This window comes from Amblyraja radiata, chromosome X (assembly GCF_010909765.2).
Source record: "Amblyraja radiata isolate CabotCenter1 chromosome X, sAmbRad1.1.pri, whole genome shotgun sequence".
Lineage (NCBI taxonomy): Eukaryota > Metazoa > Chordata > Chondrichthyes > Rajiformes > Rajidae > Amblyraja > Amblyraja radiata.
In genome coordinates this window covers 10,004,308-10,018,110 of record NC_045999.1, presented here as the reverse complement: position 1 = coordinate 10,018,110, position 13,803 = coordinate 10,004,308, and the positions used below count along the sequence as shown (strand labels likewise).

Genomic DNA, 13,803 nt, shown 5'->3' with positions numbered 1-13,803 from the left:
TAGGCAGCATCTCTGGATAGAAGGAATGGGTGACGTTTATGAAGACTGAGAGTCAGGGGAGAGGGAGACGGGTAAGGTGTGAAAACGATACATCAAAGGGGATGGGGATCAATGAAAATGTAGAATAGATTGGGGAAGGTGACAATGAAGCAACGAGAGACAGAATTCAATCAGGTGGACAGTTAGACTGGTCAGAGAACTAGGATGGGGTCAATAGACAATAGGTGCAGGAGTAGGTCATTCGGCCCTTCCAGCCAGCACGGTCATTCGTGATCATGGCTGATCAATCACAATCACTATCCCGTTCCCGCCTTCTCCACATATCTCTTGACTCCGCTAGCTTTAAGAGCTCTATCTAACTCTAGTGAAAGCATCCAGAGAATTGGCCTCCACCGCCTTCTGAGGCAGAGAATTCCCCAGATTCACAACGCTCAAGGGTGAAAACGTTTTTCCTCATCTCCGTTCTAAATGGCCCAGCCTGTGGCCCCTGGCTCTGGAGAGGACGGAGAGTGGGGGAAAGCAAGGGTTACTTGAAGTTAGAGAAGTCAATGTTCATACCGCTGGGGTGTAAGGTACCCAAGCGAAATATGAGGTGCTGTTCCTCCAATTTGCGCTGAGTGGGTCTCACTCTGACAATGGAAGAGCCCAGGACAGAAAGGTCAATAGACAATAGGTGCAGGAGTAGGCCATTCGGCCCTTCGAGCCAGCACCGCCAGTTTAAATTCCATTTGGAATATTTTGGAGGACTAAGAAACCAAGAACCGCCATTCAATGTGATCATGCCTTCTCCCCATATCCCCTGACTCCGCTATTTTTAAGAGCCCTATCTAGTTCTCTCTTGAAAGCATCCGGAGAACCTGCCTCCACCGCCCTCTGAGGCAGAGAATTCCACAGACTCACCACTCTCTGTGAGAATAAGTGTTTCCTCGTCTCCGTTCTAAAAGGTCAGTGTGGGAATGGGAGGGGGAGATAAAGTGTTTTGCAACCGGGAGATCAGGTAGGTTTAGGCGGGCTGAGCGGAGGTGTTCAGCGAAACGAGCCTGCGCTTGGTCTCACCGATGCAAGTGAACGTCTGCCTCACCTGAAAATGATTGTCGGGGGTGGGGGTCCCTGGACAGGGTCGAGGGAGGAACGTGATTTACACCGAAGATCCGATGTTGCTTTTCTGTGGGAAACACTGAGCTGCGTTGGAACGAGTGTCGGTGCAGGGAGCCGGGTACAGAGAGCCGGGTACAGAGAGCCCGGGTACAGAGAGCCCGGGTACAGAGAGCCCGGGGCAGCCAGGCGGAGGCTCCCAGCCCACAGCTCCATTTGGCGGGGTTGTGTTTGAAGCGGTGGCGCCGCCTCCTTCCCGGGGCCTATGTTAATGAAAGTGGGTGTTTCCATCTTCGAGAGCTCGGCTGCCTGTGAGCGGAGGTGTGCGCCAGCGACGGTGGGTGAGGAATCTCCCCGTTTACCTCCTCCTTTCCCCCTCCCCTCTCTTTATTCCCAAACCGCTGCTTTGTCCCCCAGCCCCCGCGATCAGTGACTAGGGGTGGATTAGTTGGGGAGAGGGGAGGGGAGACAGCGCTCTCAGGCTGGGCAGAAGGCAAGAAGCTGCGGGGCTGGGGAGGGGGATCAGACCCCGCTAACCTCGCCCTCCTCTCCCCTCCACACCCCCACCGACCGCCCGCCTCTCTCTGCCCCGCACACGGTGCCCTTGTTCCGGGGGGGAGGGGAGGTATCACTCGGCGTCTCCCTCTCGCCACCAAACACTATTTATAATCAACACGGTGTGGATGTTGAGACAAGACAAGCCCAGGGGGGTTGGGGTTGGGGTTGTGGTGGGGGGTGAGCGGCCGGCGTGGAGGTGGAGGTGTCTGTGTCTGTGCAGCCCGGCTGGTTCGGGGGCCCCGCGATTTAAAGGGGTACGCGGCGGTGAAAATGGAGAGGGAGGCGGAAGGGAAGGAAGGTGCGTAGTCTGCATGTGCAGCTGGCTTGTTGTCGAGGCATGGTTGCGATTGGCGTTTGTTTGTTTGTTGCCCCCACGGGGGGGCTGGGCTGGGGGAGGCTGGGTGAGGGTGTGGGTGTAATGGTGGCCGGGGTTCCCGGGACCGCGCTGGCGACCGGCGGCAGCACCCCCCCCTCCCAGCTCCGCCCGCCCGCCCGACTGAGCAACAAAAGCCTCTCGCCCGGGAACAAAAGTCCGCGCTACGGAGCGCGGGGCGGGACAAACGCGCTCGCCGTCCGCAGCTCGAAACGCCCGCGCTCCGGCCCCCGCTATGTGTGTGTGTCCCTCTATGTGTGTGTGTACGGTTGGAATAAGGTAGTGGGGGGGGGGGGACTAGACCGTGCTCCTCTCTCCCCGGGCGGGCGGGCGTGTGTACGACTAGCCCGGGGCCGAGCGGCCAACATGACCGTCAGTGTAGCGACTCCGGGAGTAAACACCGCCCGGCCCCGCCCCCTCTACGGCAGACACGCCCACCGCGACGTCACTAGCAATGACGGCATCCGTTCCGCCCACTATAACGCCACACGCCACGCCCCCTTCATTGGTATGCGCTCAGGGCCCGCCCCTCTCTCTTCTGATTCGCTGCCGCCCCACCTTCCAGGGTCCGCCCCCTCCGTGGACCACGCCCAGCACGACGTCACCCCTCATTGAGTATGCGGCCCGCCCCCTCTACCAGAGCCACGCCCTCCATGACGTTTAACGCCACGCCCACCCTACGTCATACACTCCGCCCCCTCATCACACACACACACACGCACTTGCGCCCCGCCCACACTCTCTTCTGATTGGATACCGTCTCCCTTACAAGGCCCGCCCCCCATCGTGATTGGTCGTCCCGCCGCTCGGCTGGTTTGTCATTGGTGGACGGGTCCGCCCAATGGGAGCGGGGAGGGGAGGGTTGCCCCCCTGGCTGGGGTTGTGACGCGTCACAATGGTGGCGCCCCCGTCACGTGCCGGGGGGGGAGGCGGGGATTCCCCTCGGCTGCCAGACTCGCTGCAGTGGGCGGCGGCGTCCCAGCTCTCGGCCCCGGCAATGCGCTGCGTGGACAGGCAGCACCGCTCCACAGCACCACAACCCCCTCCCCCCGAATCTGCCCGCAGCATCTGCGATCTCGGCAGCAAAGATCCTATAGCAGTGTGCGCTACTCCCCCTGGGCGGTCTGATATTCAACTCCTCCCGCTGCTTCACACTTCCGGGTGTTGATCAATTTCAGGGGGAGGGGTTGCTGCTGCTGCAGCCGCCGCCGCCAGTTAAATAACATGGCGTAGGAAGGAATTGCAGATGCTAGTTTACGCCGAAGATAAACAGAAAATACTGGAGTAACTCGGCATGCTGCCCGTCCCTGTCCCGCTTAGTTACTCTAGTATTTTGTGAAACAATATGGCACCCAGTCAGTTGGTAGTTGCGGGAAACTTTGTGTGCACCATTCGTCCGTGGCAAACGTGGCGCAGGCCCTTAATGCCACCGTGTTGTGACTTTTATTCTCCCACTCTCACAGAAATCCTAATGTTAAAAGGGCAGCAGCTTTAAGAGAAACTTGCATCCAAAATGCGGGACAAATAAGTGTAGGAAGGAACTGCAGATGCTGGTTTACAGCAAAATTAGCCACAAAATGCTGGAGTAGGATCTCGACCGAAACGTCACCCATTCCTTTTCTCCGGAGACGCTGCCTGACCCGAGTTACTCCAGCATTGTGTCTATCTGCGGTATCTGACTAACTAACTTTGTTCACCGATCTTAGCAAACACTTTTTATCGTTCTCCGTTCAATTCCGATACCTTCACCAAGCGGCGAACAAATATATGCGTAGTGTGAAACAAGCCATGGCGCCGGGGCTGAACAGCTGAATCGGTTGCGTTGTGGCAGCTTGAGTGGTTGAAACAGCCGCTCACGTTCGGGCAGGAGTAGGGGGGTTGGGGAAAGTGACTGAAACTAATTGCACTCGCGCTCGTTTGGGACAGGAGGAACTTCACAAGAAGTAGCGTGTGGGAAGTAACGTCACCCATTCCTTCTCTCCAGCGATGCTGCCTGAGTTACTCCAGCTTTTTGTGTCCATCTTCACCAGAAGTAGCTTTGTTGTTGTTGTTGTGCGGGATCGCTCGTCGTGAATTGCACTTTGAGAATTGCACCTAGCGCTGCTAGGAAGGGAGTTCCCGCATTGTTACCCAAGCATCATCAATGAACGGGGATACATACGCAGTTAGACTGGTGTGTGATTGGAAAGAGACCCCCATGGATTTGTGTGTTCTTACGATCTCTGCTTGTACCATTTATTGATAAGTGATCCTGGCAAGGCGCTCCATCGAGTGCCCGTGGAGAACAGTTGTGTTTAGTTCATGTGATAGGATCAGAATTAGGCCATTCGGCCCAGCAACTCCACTCCCCCATTCAATCATGGCTGATCTATCTCTCCCTCCTAACCCCATTCTCCTGCCATCTTCCCATAACCCCTGACACCCTGACCAATAATCAAGAGTCTCGACCCGAAACGTCACCTATTTCCTTCGCTCCATAGATGCTGCCTCACCCGCTGAGTTTCTCCAGCATTTTTGTCTACCATCAAGAATCTATCACTGCCTTAACAATATCCATCGACTTGGCCTCTACAGAGGTCTGTAGCAATGACCTCTACAGATTCACCACCCTCTGGCTAAAGAAATTCCTTCTCATCTCCTTCCTAAAGGAACCTCCTTTAATTCTAAGGCTGTGACCTCTAGTCCCAGACTCCCGCACTAGTGGAAACATCTTTAGGTAGTGGATGGAGCCCTATTTTGCCCCAGGAAAACAGACAGCTGCAGATTCTGGAAACAATAAAACTGCTGATGTTGGATCTGGAACAAAAGAGAAATGCCGGAAGAACAGTCAATCAGCCTGCATCTGTGGAAAGGGTCATCATTTAAACCCACAGAGGAAGAGTCTGATCCAAAATGTTAATTGCCGTCAATTTCCACCGATGCTGCTACTCTAATGTCTTCCTGTATTCCAGTCTGAAGAAGGGTCCTGACCCAAAATGTTGCCTGTCCATTCCTTCCTGCCCTGCTGAGTTCCTTCAGAACTTTAGCTTTTGATTTCAGTATTTCTGTTTTTGTTCCCATTCCACGGTGTCCTGAATGGAACAGACACAAAATGCTGGAATTACTCTGGGTCAGGCAACATCTCTGGAGAAAAAGGATGGGCAACGTTTTGGGTCGGCACCCTTCTTCTGACTATCATGGATGGGGGGGAACTGGAGGTGGAAAATGGGCAGAAGAAAGCAGGGCCGGCAACAGATGACCAAGGAAGGGCTTCTGCAGTTCCTTGCCTACACATTGTATCTTGAATGATGTTGAATCTGAAGAAAGGTCTCGACTCGTAACGTCACCCATTCCTTCTCTCCAGAGATGCTGCCTGACCGCTGAGTTACTCCAGCTTTTTGTGTCTATCCTCAGCGATGATCTGTTGGAACATGACATCCGACAGGTGTAACATGTTCGTGCCTTGCCTTTGTAGAGGCAGGAAGGTTTTAGGGAGAGCAGGGGCGTGGGTCACCCACCCAGAGCACCTCATCTCTGGCCACCACCACGCACAAGAAGCACAAGACAGACACCATTGTATGCAGATGCTGAGAGGTGTGTTCAGCTCTGGCTGAACATCTTCTAATCTTGTGTGTGGACTCGATAAGACAAGAGACATTTATTTGTCACATGTACCAATTGGTACAGTGAAATGTGTGGTCACCATACAGCCATACGAATAAGAAATAGCACAGAACACGATAGTCTTTAACATAGACATCCCCACACAGCGGGATCAAAGTTTCCCACTGTGAGGGAAGGCACCAAAGTTCAGTCATCCTCCTCTGTTGTTCACCCGTGGTCGGGGGGGCCTGAACCCCTCGCTGTTGCCGCGATGCTCAGGCCCGCTCGCCGGAATGATGGAACTCCGACGTCGGAACGGGAGAAAATTCTCAGTGGTTTGGACATCCGAATCGGCCACTTCCTACCGGAGACCGCGGCTCCCGAAGTCCACAGGCCGAGCTGCGCGGAGATTCACGTTGACGGCCCTCGGCAAAGGGATCCCAGGACTCTGCGATGTTGAAGTCAGCGCCACCCGCGCTGGAAGCTCTACAAACCACAGCTCCACGATGTTGAAGCAACAGGCCCAACACTCCGGAGCTTCAACACGGCGATCCCAAGTAAGGCATCGCCCACTCCGCGATGAATCCAGTGCTGCGCCGTCGCTGAGCTTCACTCGCTACAAGACAAGAAGAAGAAGGCAGGTGGTATCTCATCTCAGAGATGTGCTTGTGTGGCACCTTCATCAGTTGCCGTTTGACAGCCCAGGCCTAACGTCTTGCCAAACGCAGATGCAAACCTAGGCTCATGAGACATAGGAGCAGAATTAGGCCATTCGGCCCATCGAGTCTGCTCCATCATTCAATCATGGATCTTTCCCTCTCAACCCCATTTTCCTGACCCCCCCCGTAACCCCTGGCACTATTACTAATCCTGCGAATCTCCGCCTTAAAAACATCCAATAACGGCCTCCACAGCCATCTGTGGCAACATATTCCACAGATTCACCACCCTCTGGCTAAAGAAATTGCTCCTCTCCCTTCTAAAGGAACATCCTTCTACACTGAAGCTGTGCCCTCAGATCCTAGACTGTCCCACTGGTGGCAACATCCTCTCCACTTCCACTCTATGCGGGCCTTTCACTATTCAGTAAGTTTCATTGAGGTCTCCCCTCATCTTTCTAAAAACTCCAGTGAGTACAGGCCTAGTGGCGAAGAGCGCTCATCATACGTTGGGTATGATCATTTAACGGTAAATGATGTTTGAATGGAAATGAACCCCTTGTGGCTGTCAGCCCCCAAATCTTCTGGCCTGTTGAAGATCAGTGAAATAGCTGCAGATATCTTTTAGTTTAGTTTAGAGATACAGCGCAGAAACAGTCCCTTCGGCCCAGTGAGTCCATGCTGACCCAGCCACCCCTGTACATTAGCAGTGCACTATTCTACACACTAGGCACAATTTTCAATTTTCACCAATGATAATTAACCTACAAACCTGCACGTCTTTGGAGTGTGTGGGAGGAAAGTGGAGAAAACCCACGCTGGTTACGGGGAGAGCGTGCAAACTCCGTACAGACAGCACCCGTGGGCAGGATCGAACCCGGGTAAGGCAGCAACTCTACCGCTGCGCCACCGTGCTACCCTTAACTGCTTTAGGAATTTCCCCTCAAGAACTCTCGCAGCAGTGCCCTGCGGTGCAAGACAATTAGTGGCCACCACCTCGTTAGAAATAACTCCTCAGGATAAAATGTTCGCTTTGATTTCAATTTTACAAGATCTTTTAATTACTCTCTTGTGTTGAGGACCGTAACATCAAAGCGGGATTTGTACGTCACGAGGTGTGTGAATGCCCTGAATGCCCACATCTGTGCATCGCTCAGTCCGGCCACCCCAAACAACCGTTGAATTTTATGTGGGTGTAGAGGAGGAACATTGAACTCTGATGTGAATTTCGTTCTTGCTTCATTCTTGCCTTGACAAAACAAAACTGCTCGAAATAGACCTTGCTGATCAGACCAGCTGAGTTATTTTTGATTTCCATGAAAATTATCACCTGTCAGCCAAGAATATGACACTAGACAAAACATCATTAAATAGTGTAATGCATGACATATCATTGCAAATATTACACTGCACTAGATATCGTGGCAACAATTATGTTACTAAAAACATCATTGCAAGTATAATACACCACACATTGTAAATATTATATTACACAAAACACTATTGTAATATGTTGTAATACACAATATATTGGAAAGATTATATTACCAAAACATCATTGGAAATATTATAATACACAAAATATTGTAAATATTATATTATACAAAACATCATTGTAAATATTATAACACACAGTATATTGCAAAGATTATATTACCAAAAGGTAATATTATATTACAAGGTAATATTGAAAGGTATATTACCAAAAGCCAAGGTAAGAAGATGACAGGCTGCGATCTAGGCTGGCTCAGTTCAGTTTATTGTCACGTGTACCGAGGTACAGTGAAAAGCTGTGCTGCCCCTACCCCCACCACCCACACAGCCCCCCCCCCCCCCCCCCCCCCCCCCCTCTCGTGCCCCTGTGAGGCTGGAATCGGCTAATTCACCATACTTTGTGAATCGCGACTTCCCCTTTCAGAAGCTACGGAGAGGCATTTATTTACGTACAGTGTAGCTGCTCTACAAAGGCCAGGCACGAGCTGTTGGATGTGAGTTTCCAACAGATCAACGCTGAAGATAGACACAAAATACTGGGGTAACTCAGCGGGTCTGGCATCATCTGTGGAGAGAAGGACTCGGTGACTTTTCAGGTCGAAAGCCTTCTTCCGACTGAGAGTCAGGGGTGAGAGACACAGAGATAATGACAGAGGGAGGAGCGGCGAGGGAGAATGTCGTCAGAGAACTCTCATCAGAGAGAGGAGGAGAAATTCTCCAAAGTGGGCAAACCTTGAGATGTCGCAGTGGAGCAGACAACATGTGTGGGAAGGAACTGCTCTGGGACTTCAGTAAATGCAGTACCTTTTCTGCACAGGACGGCACGGTGGCGCAGCGGTAGAGTTACTGCCTTACAGCGCCAGAGACCCGGGGTTCGATCCTGACTGAACTGTAGACAAAACTGAATTTCACTGTACCCCAGTACATGTGGTGCAGCGGTAGAGTTGCTGCCTTACAGCGAATGCAGCGCCGGAGATCAGGGTTCGATCCCGACTATGGGTGCTGTCTGTACGTTCTCCCCGTGACCTGCGTGGGTTTTCTCCGAGATCTTCGGTTTCCTCCCACACTCCAAAGACGTACAGGTCTGTAGGTTCATTGGCTTGGTGTAAAATGGATAAATGTAAAAATAAAAATGTCCCTAGTGTGTGTAGGGTAGTGTTAGTGTGCGGCGATCGCTGGTCGGTGCGGACTCGGTGGGCCCGAAGGGGGCCTGTTTCCACGCTGTATCTCTAAACTAAACTAGAATTTAATGTCCCTGTCCACGGACACAGCTGTGGAGCAGAATGTTCCCGTGGCAAAAAGCTGAATAAAAACTGCAGATGCTGGAAATGTGGAAAAAAATGTAGAAAATGCCAGAAACATTCTGCAGGTTCTGCTTTCATTTTACAAAGCTCGTGAATTGTGCTACGAATGGCATTCACTTGTGTCGTGAGGTCATAAAGTCATAAGTGATAGGAGCAGAATTAGGCCATTTGGCCCATCAAGTCTGCTCCGCCTTTCAATCGTGGCTGATCTATCTTTCCCTCCCAACCCCATTCTCCTGCCTACTCGGCAGAACCTCTGACACCCACACTAATCAAGAATCTATCTGTCTCTGCCTTAAATATATCCACTGACTTGGCCTCCACAGCCGTCTGTGGCAAAGAATTCCACAGATTCACCACCCTCTGACTAAAGAAATCCCTCCTCGTCTTCTTCCTAAAGGTACATCCTTTAATTCAGAGGCTATGTCCTCTAGTCCTGGACTCTCCCATTAGTGGAAACATCCTCTCCACATGCACTCTGTCCAAGTCTTTCACTATTCGGTACGTTTCAATGAGGTCCCCCCCCTTCATTGTCCTGAACTCCAGCGAGTACAGGCCCAGCGTGGTGAAATGCTCATTGTATGTTGTGTGTGGATGGCCTCTCTATGGTGAGAGTGGGGCAGCTCGGAGCCAACACTCTGTGTCTGATCCCAACTTAACCACATCATCAATGTTGGTTCAATTTGGATCCAACCACTTATTTAGTTTTTATTCCTAATTTAGGAAGCATCGTTGGGGAAACGTAACAGTCAAAGCTGTGCAGTGCAGTCATAGACAGACATGTGTGTTATTGAGGCCATTCATCCCATCAGATTCAAGCTGTCCAGATATGCACCAGGTTAATATCACAGCTCTAGTTTGTACAAGTTTGGTTTCCATTGTTTGTGCTATGACTAATGCCTTCTTAAAAGATTGTCTTAAATGGGGCGGCAGTGGCGCAGCAGTAAAACTGCTGCCTCACAGCGCCACAGGTGCTGTCTGTGTGGTGTTTGCACGTTCTCCCCGTGACCACATGGGTTTTCGCCGGGTGCTCGGGTTTCCTCCCACATCTCAAAGACGTGCGGGTTTTCAGGTTAATTGGCCCTACGTGCGCGGGTAGTGGATGAGAAAGTGGGATAACATAGAACTAGTACGAATGGTTGATCGATGGCCGGTGTGACTCAGTGAGAAGATGGGCCTGTTTCCATGCTGTATCTCTAATGGCCCTGTCCCACGGGTATGAGTTCATTCCAAGAGCTCTCCCGAGTTAAAAACAAAACAAACTCGTGGTAAGCACGGAGAATGAACGTAGCGGGTACGTCGGAGCTCGGGGACGTCTCTTAGCGGCTCGTAACGCTAACGGCAGGTACTCGGGAAGGCTAACTATCGGCAGGTAAGCACGGGAAGACTCGTGAAGATTTATCAACATGTTGAAAAATGTCCACGAGAGCCCCGAGTACCGACGAGTGGCCATTACCGTAAATCTCCGAGTTCGAATCAGGGCAAACTCGGGAGAGCTCTTGGAATGAACTCGTACCGTGGGTCAGGGCTTTCAATAACCTAACAGGTCACAAAGAATTTTAAGCAGTAAAGAAAATGTTGAATGGTAGTTTAGCTCAATCCTGTCTCTGACTCGGGAAAATTCCATGCTACTACTTATTTATTGTTCGATGTTTCAATGGAGTTATGAGTGAGTGCCATCATCTCCGATATTCTATAAGATGAAATCTTTAAAACTGAGCCGCTATCTATCTGTGTATTTGATGGTAAAGATCCCCAGACACTCGACTAAACTAATTAACTGGTCATTAATCTGACTAATTATTTGTTAGCCTTTGCAATCTTTAGATTAACTGAGACTGCACTCACTGTTAGTCGTTGGTTATAAAGGTTCTTTACCCAGAGGGTGGTGGGTCTGTGGAACGAGCTGCCAGAGGAGGTAGTTGAGGCAGGTACTAAAACATAATTCAAAAGACATTTGGACAGGTACATGGATAGGAAAGGTTTAGAGGGATATGGGCCGCATGCAGGCTGGTGGGACTAGTGTAGTACATGATTACAATCAAGCCGTCCACTGTGTACAGATACAGGATAAAGGGAAAAACGTTTAATGCAAGATAGAGTCCAGTTAAGTCCAATTAATAATAGTCTGAGGGTCTCCAATGAGGAAGATTATAGATCAGGACCGCTCTCTAGTTGGGAAGAGGATGGTTCAGCTGCCTGATAACAGCTGGGAAGAAACTGTCCCTGAATCTGGAGGTGTGCGTTTTCACACTTCTGCACCTCTTGCCCGATGGGAGAGGGGAGAAGAGAGAAGAGGGAGTGACCGGGGTGCGACTGGTCCTTGATGATGCTGCTGGCCTTGCCGAGGCAGCGTGAGGTGTAGATGGAGTCAATGGAAGGGAGGTTGGTTCTATGATTGATGTGGAGGTGATATGTCCTGCAGAGGGTGAATTCAGAGCTGGGCGTTAGTATTTTAAAATATGTCTTCAATCATTTAAGAGAGAGACGGGTTGACATTATTCCCTTTGAGGATGGTGACTCATTGAAATGTTCCCCTAGGAAGGTTGGCAGAAGCAGAATCTTTGAATATTTTTAAGGCAGAGATGGATGGATGTTTGATGAGCAGGGAGGAGTGAGCTGAAAGGTTACTGGAAGTATGTGGATCTACAGACAGACACAAAATGCTGGAGTAACTCAGCGGGTCAGGCAGCATCTCTGGAGAAAAGGGATAGGTGACATTTCGGGTTGAGATCCTTCTGACCCAGATCCAAAACTGACAAAGGTCGAGACTTTTCATCAGACTTTGAAGGAGGGTCGCAACCCAAAACATCATCTATCCATGTTCTGCAGGGATGCTGCCTGACCCGTTGAGTTACTCCAGTATTTTTTGTCTTATCGTGGATCATCATCCCATGTTTACATTCTGTTGTGCTGCTGCAAGTGAGAATTTCATTGTTCCGTTTGGGACATAGGTGACAATAAAACAATTTTGAGTCTTGTGTAGGAAGGAACTGCAGATGCTGGTTTATACAGAAGATAAGACACAAAATGCTGGAGTAACTCAGCGGGACAGGCAGCATCTCTGGATGGAGGGAATGGGTGACGTTTTGGGTTGAGTCCGAAGAAGGGTCTCGACCCAAAGCGTCACCCATTCCTTCCATTCAGAGATGCTGTGTTACCGCTGAGTTGCTCAATTTTGAATCAATTTTGAATTTGGGTCAAGACCCTTCTTCAGACTGAGTCTTGACTCGAGATGGCCCTAACTCACTTCTGTCACATTGTGGGTAGACAAAAATGCTGAAGAAACTCAGCGGGTGAGGCAGCATCTATGGAGCGAAGGAATGGGTGACGTTTCGGGTCGAGACCCTTCTTCAGACTGATGTAGTGGTGGGGGGGCGGGAAGAAGAAAGGAAGATGTGGAGACAGTGGGCTGTGGGAGAGCTGGGAAGGGGAGGGGAAAGAGGGAGAAAGCAAGAAATTGGAGAAGTCAATGTTCATACCGCTGGGGTGTAAACTACCCAAACGAAATATGAGGTGCTGCTCCTCCAATATACGGTGGGCCTCACTCTGGCCATGGAGGAGGGTCGGATTCGGAATGGGAGGGGGAGTTGAAGTGCTGAGCCACCGGGAGATCAGGTTGGTTATTGCGAACCGAGCGGAGGTGTTGGGCGAAGCGATCGCCAAGCCTACGCTTGGTCTCACCGATGTAGAGCGGCTGACACCTAGAGCAGCGGATGCAATAGATGAGGTTGGAGGAGGTGCAGGTGAGCCTCTGCCGCACCTGGGAAAGACTGCTTAGGTCCTTAGATGGAGTCAAGGGGGGAGGTAAAGCGACAAGTGTAGCATTTCCTGCGGTTGCAAGGGAAAGTACCCGGAGAGGGGATGGTTTGGGTGGGAAGGGAAGAATTGACCAGGGAGTTACGGAGGGAGAGGTCTCTGCGGATGGCCGAAAGGGGAGTAGATGGGAACATGTGGCCAGTGGTGGGCCTATGTCGGAGGATTATCTGTTGTATGTGACGGCTGGTGGGGTGGAAGGTGAGGACAAGGGGGACTCTGCCCTTGTTACGAGTGGGGGGGATGGGGAGTGAGAGCAGAGTTACGGGGTATAGAAGAGACCCTGGTGAGAGCCTCATCTATAGTCGAAGAGGGGAACCCCCGTTCCCTGAGGAATGAGGACATCTCCGGTGCCCTGGATCTGTCACTTAACGAGGACAAAAAACATGAATTCATGACTTTACAGTTGTTTTTGTGGGCAGCCATTCTCACTAGATGTGAATATATCTCAACATCTTCAGTGGTCTAAGCTCAACCAGGTCTGGTAGAGGAATTAAAATTGCGATCCTGACTTTCATTGGCAGCGTCGACACATGCTCACCCTGTTCGCACATCCTTGTCTTCAGGAGAGCACCTGGTTCCTCTGTGGAAGAACATCGTCTGCTGACCTGCAGACATCCCTCTTGTACAAGGCCTGACCACTGTCTCAACATCACCTTTGCACAGATTTTGTGATTGAGCAGGTAAGGACTTTTATTTTACTTTGTTATATTGTCGAACCATTTCCTGCCTCACATTTGCTGCAGGGTTTGTCTGCAATTAGAAACATAGAAAATAGGTGCAGGAGGAGGCCGTTCGGCCCTTCGAGCCAACAATACCATTCATTGTGGTCATGGCTGATCGTCCCCAATCAATAACCCGTGCCTGCCTTCTCCCCAATAGAAACATAGAAAATAGGAGCAAAATTGCTGCTTGATTATAT

At 50.9% G+C, this 13,803-nt stretch overlaps 1 protein-coding gene across 4 annotated transcripts in view; it reads left to right on the top strand.

Moving 5' to 3' along the window:
* The first annotated feature begins 1,395 nt into the window (after positions 1-1,395).
* sin3a (SIN3 transcription regulator family member A) overlaps positions 1,396-13,803 on the top strand; it is a 106,399-nt gene continuing 93,991 nt past the window's right edge. The window contains exons 1-2 of one of the 4 annotated variants that reach the window (XM_033014973.1): positions 1,396-1,432; positions 13,448-13,564. The gene's annotated coding sequence lies outside the window, so the exon portion shown is untranslated. Of the gene's footprint in view, positions 1,437-13,405; positions 13,565-13,803 lie in introns of all 4 variants that reach the window. The other 3 variants (XM_033014971.1, XM_033014974.1, XM_033014972.1) reach the window with 3 other exon arrangements.